Below are 17,890 nucleotides of genomic sequence, written 5' to 3' on the forward strand. Positions count from 1 at the left end.
CCTTTACATAGCAGCCCCGACACTGAGAAACGAAGAGAACTGGCTTTAATCTGGCATTTTTCATGTCCAATGCGTTTGACATCTCCCAAGGGCGACAGAGTTCTTTTGCGACACTATTTCTTCTTCTTTTTTCTTTCTGTAAGCTTTGATAAAAAAGAAAAATCGTGCAAGGGAAAAATGTACTTTTTTTCATAGAGAAAACGTGCACCAGGAAATGTGATGAGAAGAAATGATTTAACATGATACGTGACCTAATTTATCGGAGCAAATGCTCACCCAGCAAGGTCTGGAGAGGTTGGAGAGTCTGGTGGATGTGATAATTATACGGTGTTGTGGAAGAAAACAGTCTTTCTCTGAATTCTCAATCAATCGGAATTTCAGTGCGAAACATAAAACCCTTGTCATATTTAAAGAGATTATATTTTAAAACTCATAAAAATCAGAAAACACATGTTTCTCACTTTGAAATTTTAAACGGAGCGGTGCATTACTAGTAGCGGCGCTGAGCACACTATGGGGGAATTCAGGTTATGTGAAATGCCAGCGGTTTAGTAAATAACGCGTCTGATTTCGGATCATAAGATTGTAGGTTCGACTTCTACCTGGCTCGTGTAAATTATATTCAAGCTCCTCAGTAATAGATGTCTATTATGTAATGAACCGCACCTGAAAGCAAACGTTGGGTCTGTTTCCTTTGTTTTCCAGCATGAAATAGCAAATCGTTACAAAAAGCACCTGCTAATGTCCAATAGCGTTTTTTTTTTCAAATTACATTTTCAGGCTTCAGACACTTTTTTAATAAAACAAAAGTGTCCGGAAACTCATTTACTTTCAGGTTTGCTTGAACCTGTATTAAAAAAGGTTATCTGAAACTTCCGGGATTCCATTCTCTGATGCAGCTGTCTCTAAAGTTGGACGTGATGTTTAGCAGATGTGAACGGTGCCTTTTCTCTTGTGTTCAAGGCTATTCGCTGTGTGAGCTCCACACTGCGTGTCCTGTACTGCTCTATTTTGTTTAGATTATCTATGTGGTGTACAGATAGAACTCAACTGCATGGTGTGAATTCCGTGTTCAGGACCAGCAGAACCTGAAAAACCAATAGCTGACACGCAGCTTTCTGATCTGGAATCAGACGCGCTACCGTTGCGCCACGAGGTCATACCTGTCAGCGCCTTTGAATTCCCCAAAGGAGACAAATCAGCTTCACAAAAAAAAATCCGTTAAGAGCGCCGCTCTTCCGAAGAGACTCTTCTTCCCAGACCACATTTTATTCTTCCTGCGCAACTCTTGTGCAGGTGTTGTTCTCAATTACAGATCCAGGAACACTGATTTTTTTTTCCTATTTTTTTAAATTAAGTACCCCATGGTGCAACGGTAGCACGTCTGACCGCAGTCTTCACCTTAAAGTTCAATTCCCCAAGCCTTTTGACCTTATATGTCCATCCCTTCTCGTCAAAACTCGTATTTTCACAGGGTACCCTTCAGAAACCGCAGTATAGAATGAAAAAACTCCAGTAGATCTCGGCCGCTGTTGGTGATTTTCATTTAAAAATAAATGAATCTCTGGAAATTTTACGGAGTGTATCACTTTCACCGAGACCGAGAAGTGTTAAGCTGTACATGAGTCTTTGTGGTTCGGTTGTTAACCAAAAGGGTGGTGGTTTGAGCCCTCCCAGGGACGCTATGAGCCTTTTAATGTACACACCCGTCTCACTTTATCTCCACGGCCGGTCTTGTACCGCAATCAAATACAGAGCCCGTAGGAGGCAGTAAGCCCGCGTATATAGCTCGCTGTGTATATAATGAAGAAGCAGAGGTTAGTTTCTCATCTGCGCGTTACAGAGCCTTACGCAACTCGTACTGTACGAACAGCTAGAGTTTGATCCCGGCACCGGCTATTAGTTGAAAGGCCATTGTAAATGACGTGTAAGAGATTTATAGATAGATACTTTATTGATCCCGTGAGGGAAATTAATAAAGCTTATCCAGCTGGCTTTTATGTTTCACACTAAATTGCGATCTTGAAACCAAAATAATTAGAAATATGGAACACAACCGTTGTTCCCCAAGAAGGAAAGCTGTTTAACACTGTCGTCACTCCTTTTTATTTAACCCAGATTGTGAAGACAACTCTGCCCTATCAAAGGAAAATGTTGCACAAAAGTTGGAAAGCACACTCTGAATCCATCTGTACTGTATACTTGATTTCCGCGATCCGTTCAAGGCTGCTTGGTGCTTCGCAAGCGAGTCATTTCAGGGAAGAAACTCAGTTTAGAGAACTACTGGTGCATTTTCACTCATTGAATTTGATCTTTGTACTCTCTTTTCATTCTCAGCTATAATATTTCAAAATTACAGTTCGGATTTGTTGGAAAACTTCACAGGCATTATTAAGTTAGGACTGTACAATTGTATTTTAATATCTTGGTATATTTACCTTCATTTTAATATGGATGTAACCATAAATGTTGTACTTTTGTCGTACTTTTTAAAACATTTTAACTGAGGACGCACGACGACTATTATACCTTGTGATACATGCAAGACATCTGTAAACGAAGATGTAATTACAGTCAAATTGGCAATTAACAGAAAACCACAATTTGTATAATATTATTTCTCTATGTCGATGATTAGTTGAAGGATTTGAAGAAACTATATATTATTCCTCGATATCGATGATCAGTTGAAGGATTTGAAGAAACAGCAGCGATTGCAGGTGATTTTGGTTTTGAACCCATCTTTACACCTCAATAATCCATTTGTCCTCGAAAAAAGAAAAGACAGGCATGTTTTGAGTCTCATAATGATCATCTTCTCGATCCAAAGAAACGTATAAATTTGATTCCTTCCGTAGTATTTTGGATTTTCTTACAATGATCTCACGAAGTATTGCCAGGATCTATATCTAGCGTTCGGTACCGATAAAACTGCTGATATTGATTGAGTAGAAATCTATGATGTATTGACAACTTTATCTGAAGCGAGAAGTCCTAGAACGCTGCCTATGATGTGTTAGGATTCATACCAAGATATACTTTTTGTTTTCAACCCAAAATGCTGCTAATGCATTACACATTATATGAACATTACCAGTTTTGGTACCTTCTCTGCGCGATTTTTCAAAACTGAAACTAATTACAAAATTACTTAAGATCAACCATGACAAAAACATATAAATCAGGACTAATATTAATATCAACTGATGTTACTACAGAAAAAAACTACAGTTAAAATTTAACTGAAATATTAATAAGACTATGCAAGCCTAAAAAGTAGAACAATTCAATTTATATAACTTTTTTTTTGAGAAATGGCCTCACACACCGGAAGACACTAACGTTTCTCTTCGTTAGAGTATGTGAATAACAGTTTAACCCAAAATGTTTGGAGTCCAGAGGGAGGACTCGCTCGCTGAATGATCTCTCAAGAAATCCCTGGTGAGATTCAACAGGTGTTTTCTTCAACAGCCACTAAAAGTCTGATGACCTTCTCTGGATTTTCTGAATATGACATTAAATTAGTTCAAATCATTTGGTAGTTAACAGAACGAAATGCTTTGGAGGTACATTTAAAACAGCAGAGCAACACTGTAGCACTTCGTGTGTGACTGAAATTAATTGTGTAAACCTGTCTCTCTATGAACACGAGCAAAGAGTTCTCACTCCACAGAAGACTGTGATGTGAGCACAGTAATATAAGACACCTGGAGATGCCAGGGATTGAACCCGGGACCTCATACATGCGAAGCATGCGCTCTACCACTGAGCTACATCCCCTAGGGTGCCGATCGTGGAACTGACGTAAAGATGTTCATATGTTCACTGAACACAATCCACCCTTCACGAAGAATGCCTGCAGTTTCCCACTTTCGCGTTTCTTCTACTACAAAGTAAATTAATGGGAATGAAGAAATAAGGAAGGGAAAATAATCGCATCGAAGCTTCCAGAGACTAGGCAAAATGAATAATTTATTTTTATATCCAGTCACATGGGCGACGGTGGTTGATTCTTCAACGGGGGGGGTGCGTTTTTCTACCTCCTTACTCGATTGTCTTTCAATTATGTTTTCTTTGAAACCTTTTTGCATCTTTTAAGTGCTTGCGATTAAATTACGCATAGAAAAACACCAGTACAGTTGATGTTCATGGACCGATGCACACAACTCCAGTGATAAAGCCCTGTTTGTAAATATTTTAAAAGAACGTTAAAGGGCGAAACAACGCTCCAACCACGTGAATGGTAACAAGAAGGATCGTTTTCTTATTTAATATATGCTTTTGAATTGCCTTGTCAATACACACAGGCTTTAGAGATGGACAAATAATTTACAGTGGTGTTTGTAAACAAAGATGGAACATGTTATTTCTATACCAGGAAGAAAGGAGCAGACTCTTAAACTTTAAGAGACAGAAACAACACCTCATCACAGCTAACACTAATTAAAATGACATCACAACAGAAGAGTGAAGCCTTGAGTGAATCAAATTAGTTTTTGTTGGTCGTCTGTGTCTTCATAACTTTGTAGGTGAGAGAGAGGATTGCGAAAATGTGCAGGTGCTTCTCAGAAGTGCGTTGGTGGTATAGGTTCCTTCAAATAACTGAGCCAGTGCATCCCCAAATCTTTTCAAGATGATCTGTGATCCGGTAACACATCTCCTGAAACTAACATTCGAGGTAGGAAGCATGCTCTTAAACACCAAAACACTCAAAAAGGAAGAAGCAGATCTCTGTACACAAGACGGTAGTGCGATATTAGAATTTCTGAGTTTTTGCCGGATTCAGGCTCCTTCTCAGAGGTCCTTGCTCGCCAAATAACTTTGCATCTGAGGAAGAGCACCACGGAAAAAAACCCAACTCAACAAGCGAGCGCGTTGGTTGCTCTTGCTCTTAATGCAAGGAGCTGTTTTTTTTTTCCTCGCAATAATCATTATTAACCAGAAACAGCAGCACAGGTAGGTCGCATTTGTGATTATGTCACTTCTCTGCTTCAGCAAGGTCAATAAAAGACTCTGAAAGTAGTAAAGCAAAACTGAACTCAAAATCATATTAGGAATTCTGAGCGATATCTCCATACAGGTAATCTAATAAGAACGTTGAAATATTTGAATATCATCTCTTTATATATTTCGCTGCTTTTTACCTGGAGTAAAACTATTGGATTGAAGGAATGCTAACCGCTGGGTTAAAATGTATAGTTGTTATTTGGAGAAATCTGTAAACTCGTGATCTTATATGTTTTAAAAGACAGCACAGGAAAAAACGACAGTGCTGATTATTTTCCAGAGATGGAGCACTGATGACCTATCCGAGCTGATTGATAAAGCCCACCCAGTGGATACTCTAGCAGAACGTCAAAGAACATTCACCTTTGTATCCAAGGAAACCACAGGAACAACATCAAGAAGCACAATCAATTCCCCTTTTAAATCTTTCCTGTAAGGTATGCTATGTGAAATCATGAAGTTAATCCTCTGATCTCTTTTGATCACGAACAAAGTATTTCTGATGGAGCGCTATGTTCAAAGATTTAATAAGCTTTACCCCTGCCAACGATTCGGTGTGAAGAAGTAAAAGTTTCACAGGCAAAAGCAGCTTGCCACCACAGCCAATATTAAATGTACTTGCTGGCACACTATCATGTGCATTGGCTCAAAAGTGATCTCGGCAGACGTTTTTCCCTACATAAAGCTGAAAGTGCCAAAGAGAATTTCTGTTGAGAAAACAAAATATTTCTTCTGCCTTGATGTTAAGCTGACAGCCTGTCTTTTAGAAAGTCTATCTCTTAACACCTCCCGCAGCCTAACAAAAAGTGCTTTTACTGATCGTATTGTAGGTCTTAAAATACTAACATTTGGCAGTGGTGGGATTCAAACCCACACCCCAAGAGAGACTGGAGCCTAAAATCCAGCACCTTAGACTACTCGGCCACACTACCTTCCTCCATACCCATCTTCCTCACATTGCTGGCTTGGACTGGGGGGGCTTCAGCTCTTGTCGTCTAATCTAATGATATCATGACATGTGGAAGTGACTGCACCTTCATCTTCCGGGATGCTTTCAATAGCACAAACGCTAATTTCACCGGCACAAACGTAGCAATAACAAAGGAGGTGGGATTCATCCTTTGTGCTGTTTGTAGGGGCGCAACTCTACGGTGATCTACTGACTTGAAGAGCAGAAATCAAAATCCTTTGCTACTACTGTTGCTTTTTTCATAGTTTCTTCAAATCCTTCATTTGAACGTCGATTTTGAAGGATATTGATGATAATACCACATAAATTGTGGTTTTCTTGTGATCGCCAATTTTATTCAAATACCAGCCTTTTTTACAGTTCCTTCTGTGTTTCACAAGGTGTAATAGCCCCCCTCGCATCCTCAGCTAACATATTTTAAAATTACAATAGATTATACAGCATGCATGTTTACATTTATATTAAAATTAAAGTAAATAAACCAGAATACATACAGTGCTATCCCAATAATTCTTGTCAGGTTCTCCATCAAATCTGCGTTGTTATTTTAACATGTTTCAGCTGAGGGTGCAAAAGGAGTATAAATGAATTTTCCCGCCAGCCATTCAAAGACCAAATTCCATGAGTGAACATTATTTTCTCAGACGTTGCCGGCATTGGACTTTGCCGGTGGTATTGAATTATGTCCACAACTGTTGTAGTAGTTCCTTCTTGAAGTTCGACATGTGCAAAGCACTCGTAATATCATAGGTGTTAAAGTTTCGCTGAGTCTAATCGACGTAATTGAAGCCGTTTTGTTATTCTGTTGTAAAAGCCGAAACCCGAAACAATAGTAGTGTTAAGAGGAAATGCCTCCTAACAGCTGACAACCACTCCTAGTTAGTGTCATGGTGTGTATCCCTGCCTATCATTGGGAGACGGGTACCTTTTTTACACTCAAGATTCCAATCTTCAATGCTTTGTGTGAGAGCTTACATAACTTTCATTTTCTCACATTTTCTGACGACCCTGTCAATTCCGTATACTTTTCAAAAATCTGCCTGCATGTTTGATTATTGTCATTTCATTTCGAAAAAGTTCAATATTGATCATAACTAAAGAAAATAATGATCACGAACAAAAAAGGGATAAAGATGCGAGTCGATCTTGAATCACAGCTGGGTGACACGGGCTTCTGTTCTGATATGGTTGTACGAGAAACAGGAGGAATCGCCAATCTCCTATAGAACATGAGTTGAATCAGGAGTGAGACATTTCGTATACTCGTGCATATGTCAACGCCTGACCTACATCGTAAAACTAACATTAAGTTGTCAGAGACATTCATTTATATACAAACAAGAGACAGACCAAGTAATAATTCTACATTAGTTCAGGTGGGTAAACCTGAACTAACTAATAAACCTATTAATAATTCTACATTAACGTGTCCTACACTGATCAGACTAATTGACATGGTCTGATTCAGAGCCTCTGCAGCTCGTGCTAATTACAACAATGACAGTTCTGAACCCTCATCACCGAACTGAGCACAAGTTCAGCTGTTCTCCAGTTTTGTTACGAATGGTTTTTCATTGCAATTGAGTTCAGAGCTGGAGCTGATCTCCAGACAGTACAGTGTTTTGGGTAAGTTGTCGAAATTCGCATGAGGCTGCAGACAACTTACCCAAAGTGTTTTCTATAGCTTTCAGGTGCAGTTCATTTATATAAAAGAATGTAAGTGGTATAAACTCAACAAGCCAGACGGCAGTCCAACCTATAATTTTCTGACGCGAGGCCTGACGCGTTATTCATTACGCCACTGACCCTGCTATTGTAGTGCTAAAAAAAACACGTTTTCTACATTTATGTCTGTTTAAAAATCACTCTAAAAAAGACAAAGGGTTTGTGTGTCGCGCTAAAATTCCGCTTCATTTCGAATGCAAATAAAAACCGTTTTGTTTCAAGAAATCATAAATTTGTCACATCCTTCATACTATACTTCTCTCTTGTATTAGTAAAGCATTTTGATTTAAACTGAACAATATATGAAAGGTTTCATCTATACACTTACACATAATAAGTATACGAATAAATACTCGGAAGAAGCCGCAGCTCAGGTATTAGAGAGATTTAAAATCGGATCGGAGGATTTAGAGTCCAGACTGCAAACCAACAGCTGACACAGGTCTTTTATAGAACCGTTTTGATTTCCTCTACTTTGTCCCCGTGACGTCATTGTCCTGCTCGCAGCCGAGCCCGACACACGTCTGGTTTCTGTCGCTGGGCGCACACCCTGCGGTCCATGCGGGTCCTGATACCCCAGTACAATGACGGGAACACTAAACTGTAAACAGGTGCCGTCCTTCGGCTGAGACGTAAAACCGAGGTCCTGACTCTCTGTGATCATTCAGGAGAATGGTGGTGGTGGAGGGGAGTCCCCATTACCTGTAAAGCGCATTGAGTGGAGTATCCAGAACAGCGCTATATAAGTGTAAGCAATAATGATTATTATTATTATAATGTAAAATGCAATAAAAAATAAAAAATATCAAACTTTGATTCAAAATAGATTAATGTAAAAACTGATAAAGCTAATGCTTTTTTCAGGGCTATATCTACTTTTTTTTTAAAAAGTGAAGTCTGTCGCGATTGTGAAAGTTAGAGAATGTGTACCAGCGGGTGGCTTCATATCGCGAGCGTCAATCTCGCCCGTAGCTGCGAGAAGGTTAAAAGCGCCCGAGTGAGCTGTCTTTCGTTAAAGTAATTGCCGGAGCAGTAGGACGCAGAGCACCATCCAGCAGCTGTAGACGATGTTCGGGGAAGAGCTAATTCTGTTTTTAGCACAGGGAGTGAGAATGAGCTCAGTCCGGCTCCCAGCAGAATCCATCCTGGTTTGGTTACAGTGCGTCTGAGGCTCTTTGGATCGTAACGTAGAAAAACAATTGCTCACATCTTGTGACTTCCACGACAGGAAGGAAAGATATCACTTAAAAAAATCAGAACTGAAGATTTGGATCCTGGGCCTCAATTTGATCAAATTATTAAAATAATAATTATCAAAATTTCGTGCACAGTGCGCCATTTTGATCTAAAACAGTCACAACGAGGGCTTTACACGCAGTCTGGGGTATTTTCCCCTTTTATATTTTTGCCACTTATATCGAACCTGTTATACTCCCAGAAGGGCACAGTAGCTTGTACTTAATAAAAATGTACAATTCACCACTGGTATAAACAGATGTGTGCCGTGTTTGCTTTTGTAAGCATTTGTTTAAAAAATAAGTTCACAATACGATAAAAACACAGAAAGCACAAACTTTATAATACAACGATACAAAATCAATACCAAATCATTATGCCAATTAAGTAACTATCCTTTGAAAACAGAGAACACCTTTATATCTACAAAAAAACTTGACATTTGTATGTATTTTTGAATTACAACGCCTGCAGTGTAGTCCCTTAATTCAAAGATCAGATCTTGGCCAAAACAAGACAATCAAACGTGGGCTGAATTCGGAACAGGAGCCTCTGCTTCGTCGTTTATTGAGCTTTTGATCAATGTCTGAATGAAACAGATTCGCTTTTTTATCTCTTTGGTTAAAGTACAGAAAAGCACCTTCCTTCGCACCAGAATCGAACCAGCAACCTAAGGGTTGCCACTGATTCTACTACACTCTTCTGCTATACCAACTGAGCTATCGAAGGAATGTCAGATATTGCTCTCTGGCACATGCTGCCCAATGTAGTGAAATGTTCCGGGTGATTTAAATCCCACTCCGACATCAAGTTTCCAACTCGTTTCCTTAGTCTTGTTTACCTTGAATTTAAGCCACGAACCAGGATTCTACTGTATAAACTTCCAGGGATATTACAAAATGTTTGATGGGGCATCAATCATTCCAGGCGGAAATTGACTCCTTTTTTTTTTCTCGAGGGATCATATTAAACATTTCATTAGTATCGAGAGGAGGATCACCATGAGCCACAAAACAGTTTCTTTCTGTCTTTATTATAAAGTAGCGTTTGTGCTACATTAATAATATTTTCGTGGAAATAAAGAAGTTGTAAATTTTAAAATTTATATTTGAATCGAAATGTGGTTTTGAGTTAAATATTAGCGTGTTCATGTAATTAGTTTGTGTTTGTCATTACTATATATATATTGCCATGTTACTAGAATTTGTAACTGAAGTTTACTAGTTGTGTTTTTTTATGATGATTAGACATTTGTTGATTACAATATTGTATATAATCTATAATTTGAACTACATATTTTTCAGGTGTGAATAATTGTATATTTTAAGAATACATTTCTAAAATAAATCATTGGCTTTATTTTACTAGTTTCTACACCTATACAAATCTTTCTTTGATGTATAATAGACCTTTAACTATATATGTATTATAGTCTTCTAAATTTATCCGTATAATAGAACTCCAACCATTTATGTATAATAAACATATAATCATAGATGTCTAATTGACGTATAACGATATACGTATATTAGAATTTCATTCTAGACCAGTTACGGAGCACATTTACACGTCTAAGGTATGCGTTTAATAGTCGTATATTCTACATCTTTTGCCCACTGGGATGTGCCGATTTTAACTTAGCAAACCAAGATACACATTTTCTAATGAAGCCTTAATTAAAAGACAGTTTGTTTCTCGAAAGCGTGTTATGTAAAAAAAAGAGAAAAACGAAAATATATGGATGACAATCTTTCAAAGCTGAAGATTTTACTTTTGAAAAATTGACATTTTATGTATGCAGATGCATTCGCTGGTTTTAGTACTTTGCTGTACTTCCTGAATCATTTTCAGTATTATAAAGTGGGTGTAGATTTTTCTTTCAGGTTAGGACGCGAGTGTGTACATGTGTTTGATTTTCGTTTCACTGATTCTCATTGAAGATTTGGGAATTAACGACGAAAGAATCAGTTGCCTCGGAAAGCAGAAGGTTTGGTTCTCAACGATATTGAAGACACGCCCATGTAGAGCAGCGGGTGATGTTTTGTACTATAAAAGACCAAGTGCTCAAAGTGACGTCTGCGTTTACCGTTTAGACTTTTCATCTTGGGCGCACTTTTAGAAAGCAAAGATAGAGCAGTTGTGTTGAATCACCCCATAACAGCTGTCAGCAGAGTGGCGCAGCAGAAGCGTGCTGGGCCCATAACCCAGAGGTCGATGGATCGAAACCATCCTCTGCTATGTACACTTTGAGCACGATTGATAAGCACCCCATCAGTTTAATGAAGTGCATTAAAACTGTTTTTTACTCTTGTGTGTATGCAAGCTTTACACTTAAGGTACTCTTTCATCTTTACCAATAGCAGATGCCCAAGTGTATCTTTGGTTGTTCTGCGATCTTTCATAGCTTCCTCAATTCCTTCAAATTAACATCCATATCAAAGCAATTATGTATATATATATTACAATTAAGGTACATATTAAAAATATCAACGCACATTTGTATGATGCTTATTTAATAATGATTGTCAAGGATTGTCAGGTTCTCCAACAAATCTGTGTTCTAATTTTAAAATATTTTTGCTAAGGATACAACGGGTGTATAAATGAATTCTCCCAACAGCCAGTTAAAGAAAAATTCCACACGTGAAGATGGTTTTCTTGGACATTGACTTAGGTACTTAATTGTTTACTTGTTGTAGTTGCACACGAGTAAAACACGAAGATTTCCTGCAACATTCAAGAGGGTTTGCGAAGAAATCCCTTCAATTTTAAGCGGAGATTATGTTTAAATCATCACAATCTGAAGCGCATCCCTGAGTGTATTTGACCCACCAGCCCTTTGTTTAACAGCTGCACAAGGACACATTCCCGTTGCTTTTCACAAATCACTGGCATTTTTTTGAAGCATTTCTTCTGTCCTGAGAAGCAAGATTTGTATTTTATCTTTCAGAAGTTGTATGAATTTCTTGAAGTTCAGAAACAACTTGTTCCAGAAAAGAAATGAACACTTGCTTCAAAGTAAATCAAGACGTATATGTCTCTTGCAGTATGTGCTCTTATCTGTCCATCTCTCTCTCCTCTTCTCTCACTCTGGCAGTCTGTGCAGAGTATCTGAAGGAGATGTAACACCACTTGGAAAAGAAGAAAAATTCTCAGGAAAAATTCTCAGGAAAATTCTCAGGCAGAATAAAAAATCATTATTCTCTTCTCAGTCAGATTCACAGCTCAGACTCACACTCAGACAGGATCTCAACTCCGTACTGCTCTCTATCCTCACAATCCAGAACCAGAAGATATTCAGACAATCAGTGCTGCTACATGAACAATATCAGACAGAACAGCCTGGACTCATGTCACATTTCCCCCTTTTATCCTTCCCCCCAGCCCTCTTAGAGACATAAAAGAGCTCCTGGTTCTCCTCTCTGTGAACTGGGCTCAGGGGTCACTGATCTGGCAGTTGTGGGCTCTGATCCAGGTCGAAAGCAAGAAGGTTCTATTAACACTTTCCAGGACTTCCAGCCCTTCAGTATTACTTTCTTTACTGTATGTCAGCCTCCCAAAATGTTTATAAATGTTTTATAACACATATGAGTGTGGAATTATCTTATTATTTATATATAGTATTTATGTAATAACACCAATAGTGACACTATGATCAGTATATTGATTATTTGTAGCCGATGGTCCGATGGTCGTGTCTACAATAGTGACCATTTGACCAGTCTGTAGCTCTGAGCAGTGGGACTCAGATCACACAGAAGACCTGTCTGTGTGTGATTCCATACCAGCCCTGGGATTCAGCTACTCTCACAAATGTCTCATAGACCGTCTTATAAATTTACAATTAGATGAAGTCATGTAACAGTTTTACAGATAATTTAAATAATCAGACAGCAGTTTTGCCAGTGGATACATCTCCACATGGGGGAAAGAAACTGAAATATATGTGCTCACTGTAAAGTAGGAAGAGGTGGTCAGACAAGCAAAACAACTTTGCAGATAATGTGAAGTGACATTGTTTTATGTCAATCAGCTCACAGATTTCACTTCATGTGCCTTAAGCTGTGCAATTTGTATGGTTGTTGAATGAGATTGATTTCTTCACAAGCCCAGTCAATTGCCAGTGGAGAGCTTGCCGACGCACACCTTCATGAAGACTCTCTTTAAGATTTCATTGTCACGTCGCCTCCGTTGCATACAATAGTAGTTGCATACAATCAAGTGATTGCAGTGTTTGTTTGACTGAGGATCCTTGTGTGCTGAACTGGCCTCTGAAGAAAGTGTAGTGCAGTAAAACAGAAGGTTTGTGTCACTCAAGATTGTTACAGAACAATACAATTACAATACTTTTATGAGAGTAAATATTACTGGTGCATCACAGTTCTTATAATGGTGAAAACAGGAGCACCTTCTCTACATTTTTGACTGAAGAATTTAAACAGAAAGAAATACTATCACTATGCAATTCATAAATGCAATTGAGCTCCTCTAAATGTTCTAGTCTGATGAAACAATGTATAGAATTAGGTGACAATATCGGAATTCATTCAAATGCACAAGATTAATTTTAAGCAACAAAAAAAGTGCTTGGAAATATTTTACAAGAATGAAACCTTACATTCACCTAAATAAACATTCACCCTCTACATTAGCAGAGAACAGTAGGACAGAAGGTTAGTGTCACTGGACACTGCGTCAGTGCGCAGTGAAGGTTAGTGTCACTGTGATCTCTTCTCCCTCATTATGCAGGCTTACCCACTCATGATGAACTGTCATCCAGCGATACTCAGCTGCCATCATCGACTCAGACATGACGTTCATGTACATATCATACCTTAATATGGCACTGCGTTACAATAATTTGATCAAAACAACTGGTGAAAAAAAAATCAAATATTTATTTCCTTCTTTTAGTAGATAAAGACTTTGTCCAAAAAAGAAGCATTTATACCTTTACTCTCCTACCAGCCCTTACAAGTCACCCAGTTTTTAATTTAGAGCTGGATTAAAGCTCTAGTCTCTTTGGGGGTGTGAGTTGGAATCCCACTGCTGCCAAAGATCTCCAACTATCTCAGTGTTAAGAAGCAAAAAACACACATTTGCTGCAGAAGTAACAGGATAATTTGTGCCATTCAGCCTTATAGCGTGATGTCATTTTCTCATGCTCATTTTTAGATGCTTGTGATCAAATCTATGATTATTATGAGTGTGCCCTCCATAAAGGTAGCACAGATATAACGTGCCAAGTTTTCAGAGAATCATATTAAATACAGGTCAGAAGAAGGCGACAAAGTGTCTGCTAGGCAGTTCAGCGATTTCAACGGTGTTCTCTGTTGTTTAGGTCCAGAATGACACCCGTTACAACCAGGAAACACACAGTGTCAGGCATCAAAAAGACTTCCCAAAACCCTGATCCTCTCCTTGATCCGGTAATGGCATCCAGACATTTCCTGCAACAAAGCCAGGATACAGTCTTCAACAACACGAGTGAAAGGCTAATTCCCAACCTTTGCAATCCTTTGCAAAGAAGGACCGCATGTGCTCAGTGTTAAATGCACTGTTCATTATTATTATTAATAATAATAATAATCTTTACATTATATAGTGCCTTTAAAGGTGGCATTTCAAAGTGCTTTACAGAATGAAACCAATAAAGTTAAAAAAATACACAAGATAAGCAGGATGAGAATACACAGTTAGAGGAGACAATAGATGGTGGTATTAAATACAGTAGGAACAGAGGGGTAAAGAATAGTTCATTAAAGGCTCTTCTAAAGAACAGGGTTTTGAGTCTGGATTTGAAGAAGTTTAGAGAAGGTGACTCTCTGATATCCTTGGGGATAAAGATCCAGAGCTTTGGGGTAAAACAGGAGAAGGCCCTGTCACCCATAGAGTGTAGATGGACTGGGGGACAGATAGGAGACCAGAATTAGAAGAGCAAAGGTTGTGAGGTGGGGAGTAGGGAGATAACCCAGACAGTTTCTGAGGTGCCAACCCATGGAGAGCCTTATAGGTGAGCATGAGGATTTTGAAGTTGACAGGAAGCCAGTGCAAGGAGTCCAGGACAGGAGTAATGTGATCACAGTCCAGTGCTAATTTCTTTCTTGTGGCTGCTGGTTCATTTTCAACTGGAACTCTTAAGAAGTCTTTTATTTGACTTGATCAACACCAATCCCTAGAGGATTTTGAAAGGTTGAATCAAAGTGATACATGACTCTGGTGGGACTCAAACCTACAACCTTTGAATGACTTCATTCTATCAATGCCTAGAAGTCCAATGCGCTCTCCATTGCGCCACAGAACCAACCAATACGTAGTTCTATAAAACAGCTACAGAAAGCTGTAACTCATGCTTCTCCCGTTGTCTTTAAATTAAGCTCCATAAATATTGACAATGAGTGGCCTGTTGTCTACGAATAGATACTGCTGGGATTCACACCCAGGGTCTCCTGGTTTTTAGTGAGGCGTCTTAACCAGCTAAGCCACGGTGCCAAACCTGCTAAATGTTATCCACAACTTCAAACACCTGTGAGAAACGGGCAACTGCAGTGTTACGCCTGCTGGCTCAACAGATAATCCTTTTCGAACTTTAAGGAGAGGATTTCTTTGTCAATTCAATTAAACATTTTAGAAATGCTGAACGATTGATGTGTTTCATGCGCAGAAATATTTTATCGTGACGTACTTTCTCTGTGCAGTTAGTTCTCCTTCAACTCCGCCCAACAACAGAGGTCATCTTTAATACAGGAGTAAAGGCACATTGCACATCAGCAAAACATCACGTACAGGTTTAGGGACAGTGACATCAGTGATTGGAAGGTTGGAAGTTTTGGGTCACTTTTTTATTATAGATTCAAGCAGCCCTGAATACCTTTTCAAGAAACATTTCAGAATCCCAGTCACGTCCAGTATGATTGCTACACAGGTCTACAGTATACAATCAGAATACTGTTTCTGCATTATATAAAACACACCGCCCAAAGCATTTCTAAATCAGGAATTACATGTTCCTGAATGCGCCCTCCTTTATAAATAAAATAAAAGGTCTGAAGCCTGCTCCAAAGAAGCACTATATTCAGAGCTGACAAAGATGTGATAGGAAACATCTCGGAAAACGAAGATGCAGTCATTTCCACGCGTCGCACAACAAGAGCTGAACCAACCCGACGTTCTCCAAAAGAGTAAGGTGTTGGGAGTGTGGCTGGGTGGTCTGTGCTGGGTTTGTGCTCCATTTTCTTCGCTGGGTTAGGTTTGAATCTTGCCGCTGCTAAGTGTTGGTGGGTTAAGACCTTCCTTCTATTGCGACTTCAATGGGTAAAAGCTTTGCTTGACAGTCTGTCGAGAGACTGAACTAGGTGTTTCAAGATAGTCTTTGTCAGCTTAACATCAAGACATAAAAAAGCCTCATTTTGTGTTCCCAACAGCAATGCTCTTTGGTCCCTTCAGCATTATGCAGGGAACAACATCTGCCGTGATCACTTTTGAGTCAGTGTGAATCGTAGTGTGCCGCAATTGTTTTTAAAATTGGTTCTGTAGGCATGGTGCATTTGTCTGTGAAACTTGAATGCTGTGCTTTTTCACGCAGAATCATCGGCAGGAGCAAAGCTTATTCAATCTTTGCGCACAGCGCTCCATCAGAAATACTTTGTCCAAGTTTTGAAGAGATTGTGGGATTCTCTGCACGTTCACATCTCGTACCTCAGACAACACCACCATTCGATGGGATATTGATTCTGCTTCTTGCAGTTGTTCCTGTGGTTGCAGTAGTTACAAAGTTGCACTTTCCTCCACCTTCTGCTATAGTATTCACTGGGTGAGCTTCATCATTTGGCTCAGAAAGGCCAACTGTGCTTCGGAAAAAATCAGCTACAGTGTCGTTATTTTGTCGGTGAGTATGGCTGTCTTTTAAAGCACATGAAAAACATGAGTTTGTGGATTTCTCCAAATAGCAACGAATTCAATTGTGCAGTGCTTTACTGCTTTCAGAGGGTCTTTTATCGACGCTGCTATAGTAGAGAAGTGACATAATCACAAACGCAACCATTTGTGCTGGCTGTTTCACTAAGTATTAAGCTTTTTCAACTATCACATGATTTTAACTAATTTAACATCATCTCCAGGAGAGCACCTCACACTGCTCACCGAGCTGATGTACAGTATGTGCCCATTTCTCAAAAATTAAATATCATCTGAACTGATTTTTTCTATTTTAAATGCTTTCCTATTCTTTTAATATTTCAGTTAAATCTTGAAGTACTTTCCATTGATATTAATCCTAGTCCCGATGAACGATTCTGGGACATGGTGTACCTTGAATAATGTTCTTATAGGTTTCAGTTTGGAAAAGTGCTCTCTCCAGAAGCTACCAAAACCTCTAATGGTCGCACAAAGCTTAATGCAATAGCAACGTTTGGGGTTGAAAAAGAATATTACTTGCTATGAATACGAACACTGTTACAGGAGGCGCGTAAGGACTATTTTAGCTCAGATCATCAATTTATCTTACATTTCTACTCCATTAATATCGCTATTGAGTGCTAAAGGTAGGTCCTGGCAATACTTCATGAGATCTTCTTAAGAAAACTTAAAAAAATATATTTCCAGTGCTGAACAAAAAGTAAAAAATACAGATTATGTGCAACTGATAAAATCTCTCTTCCGGGGATTTTGTAGCCACATGCAAATTACTTTATCAGCTTTAAAAGTTTCTTTTGCATTTATAAGACGATCAGCATGAGTAGTATAAAGCGACACCTTTCGTCAAACTTTTGACAGGTACCACGCCCCCTTTTCCAGCCAATGGTCGTCCGCGGTGGTTGGCTGTCCGCCCCCTTGCCAGCCAATGGCGTGTTGTTATTTGTGCATGTCCCGCCCCCTCAGGAGCCAATGGTGTGGGTCGGAACTCCTGCCTCCCCCCGGCCGGTCGGTCCGGAGCCTCAGGGTCCCAAAGCC

The 17,890-nt window shown here is 39.1% G+C and overlaps 1 non-coding gene across 1 annotated transcript; it reads right to left on the reverse strand.

Annotated features, from left to right (window-relative positions):
• Window positions 1–3,708: 3,708 nt before the first annotated feature.
• trnaa-cgc (transfer RNA alanine (anticodon CGC)) lies at window positions 3,709–3,780 on the reverse strand. The gene has a single exon. It is a non-coding gene; the product is annotated as a tRNA-Ala (tRNA).
• Window positions 3,781–17,890: the final 14,110 nt, after the last annotated feature.

This window comes from Atractosteus spatula (assembly GCF_055471065.1).
Source record: "Atractosteus spatula isolate fAtrSpa1 chromosome 10 unlocalized genomic scaffold, fAtrSpa1.hap1 SUPER_10_unloc_9, whole genome shotgun sequence".
NCBI classification, from domain to species: domain Eukaryota; kingdom Metazoa; phylum Chordata; class Actinopteri; order Semionotiformes; family Lepisosteidae; genus Atractosteus; species Atractosteus spatula.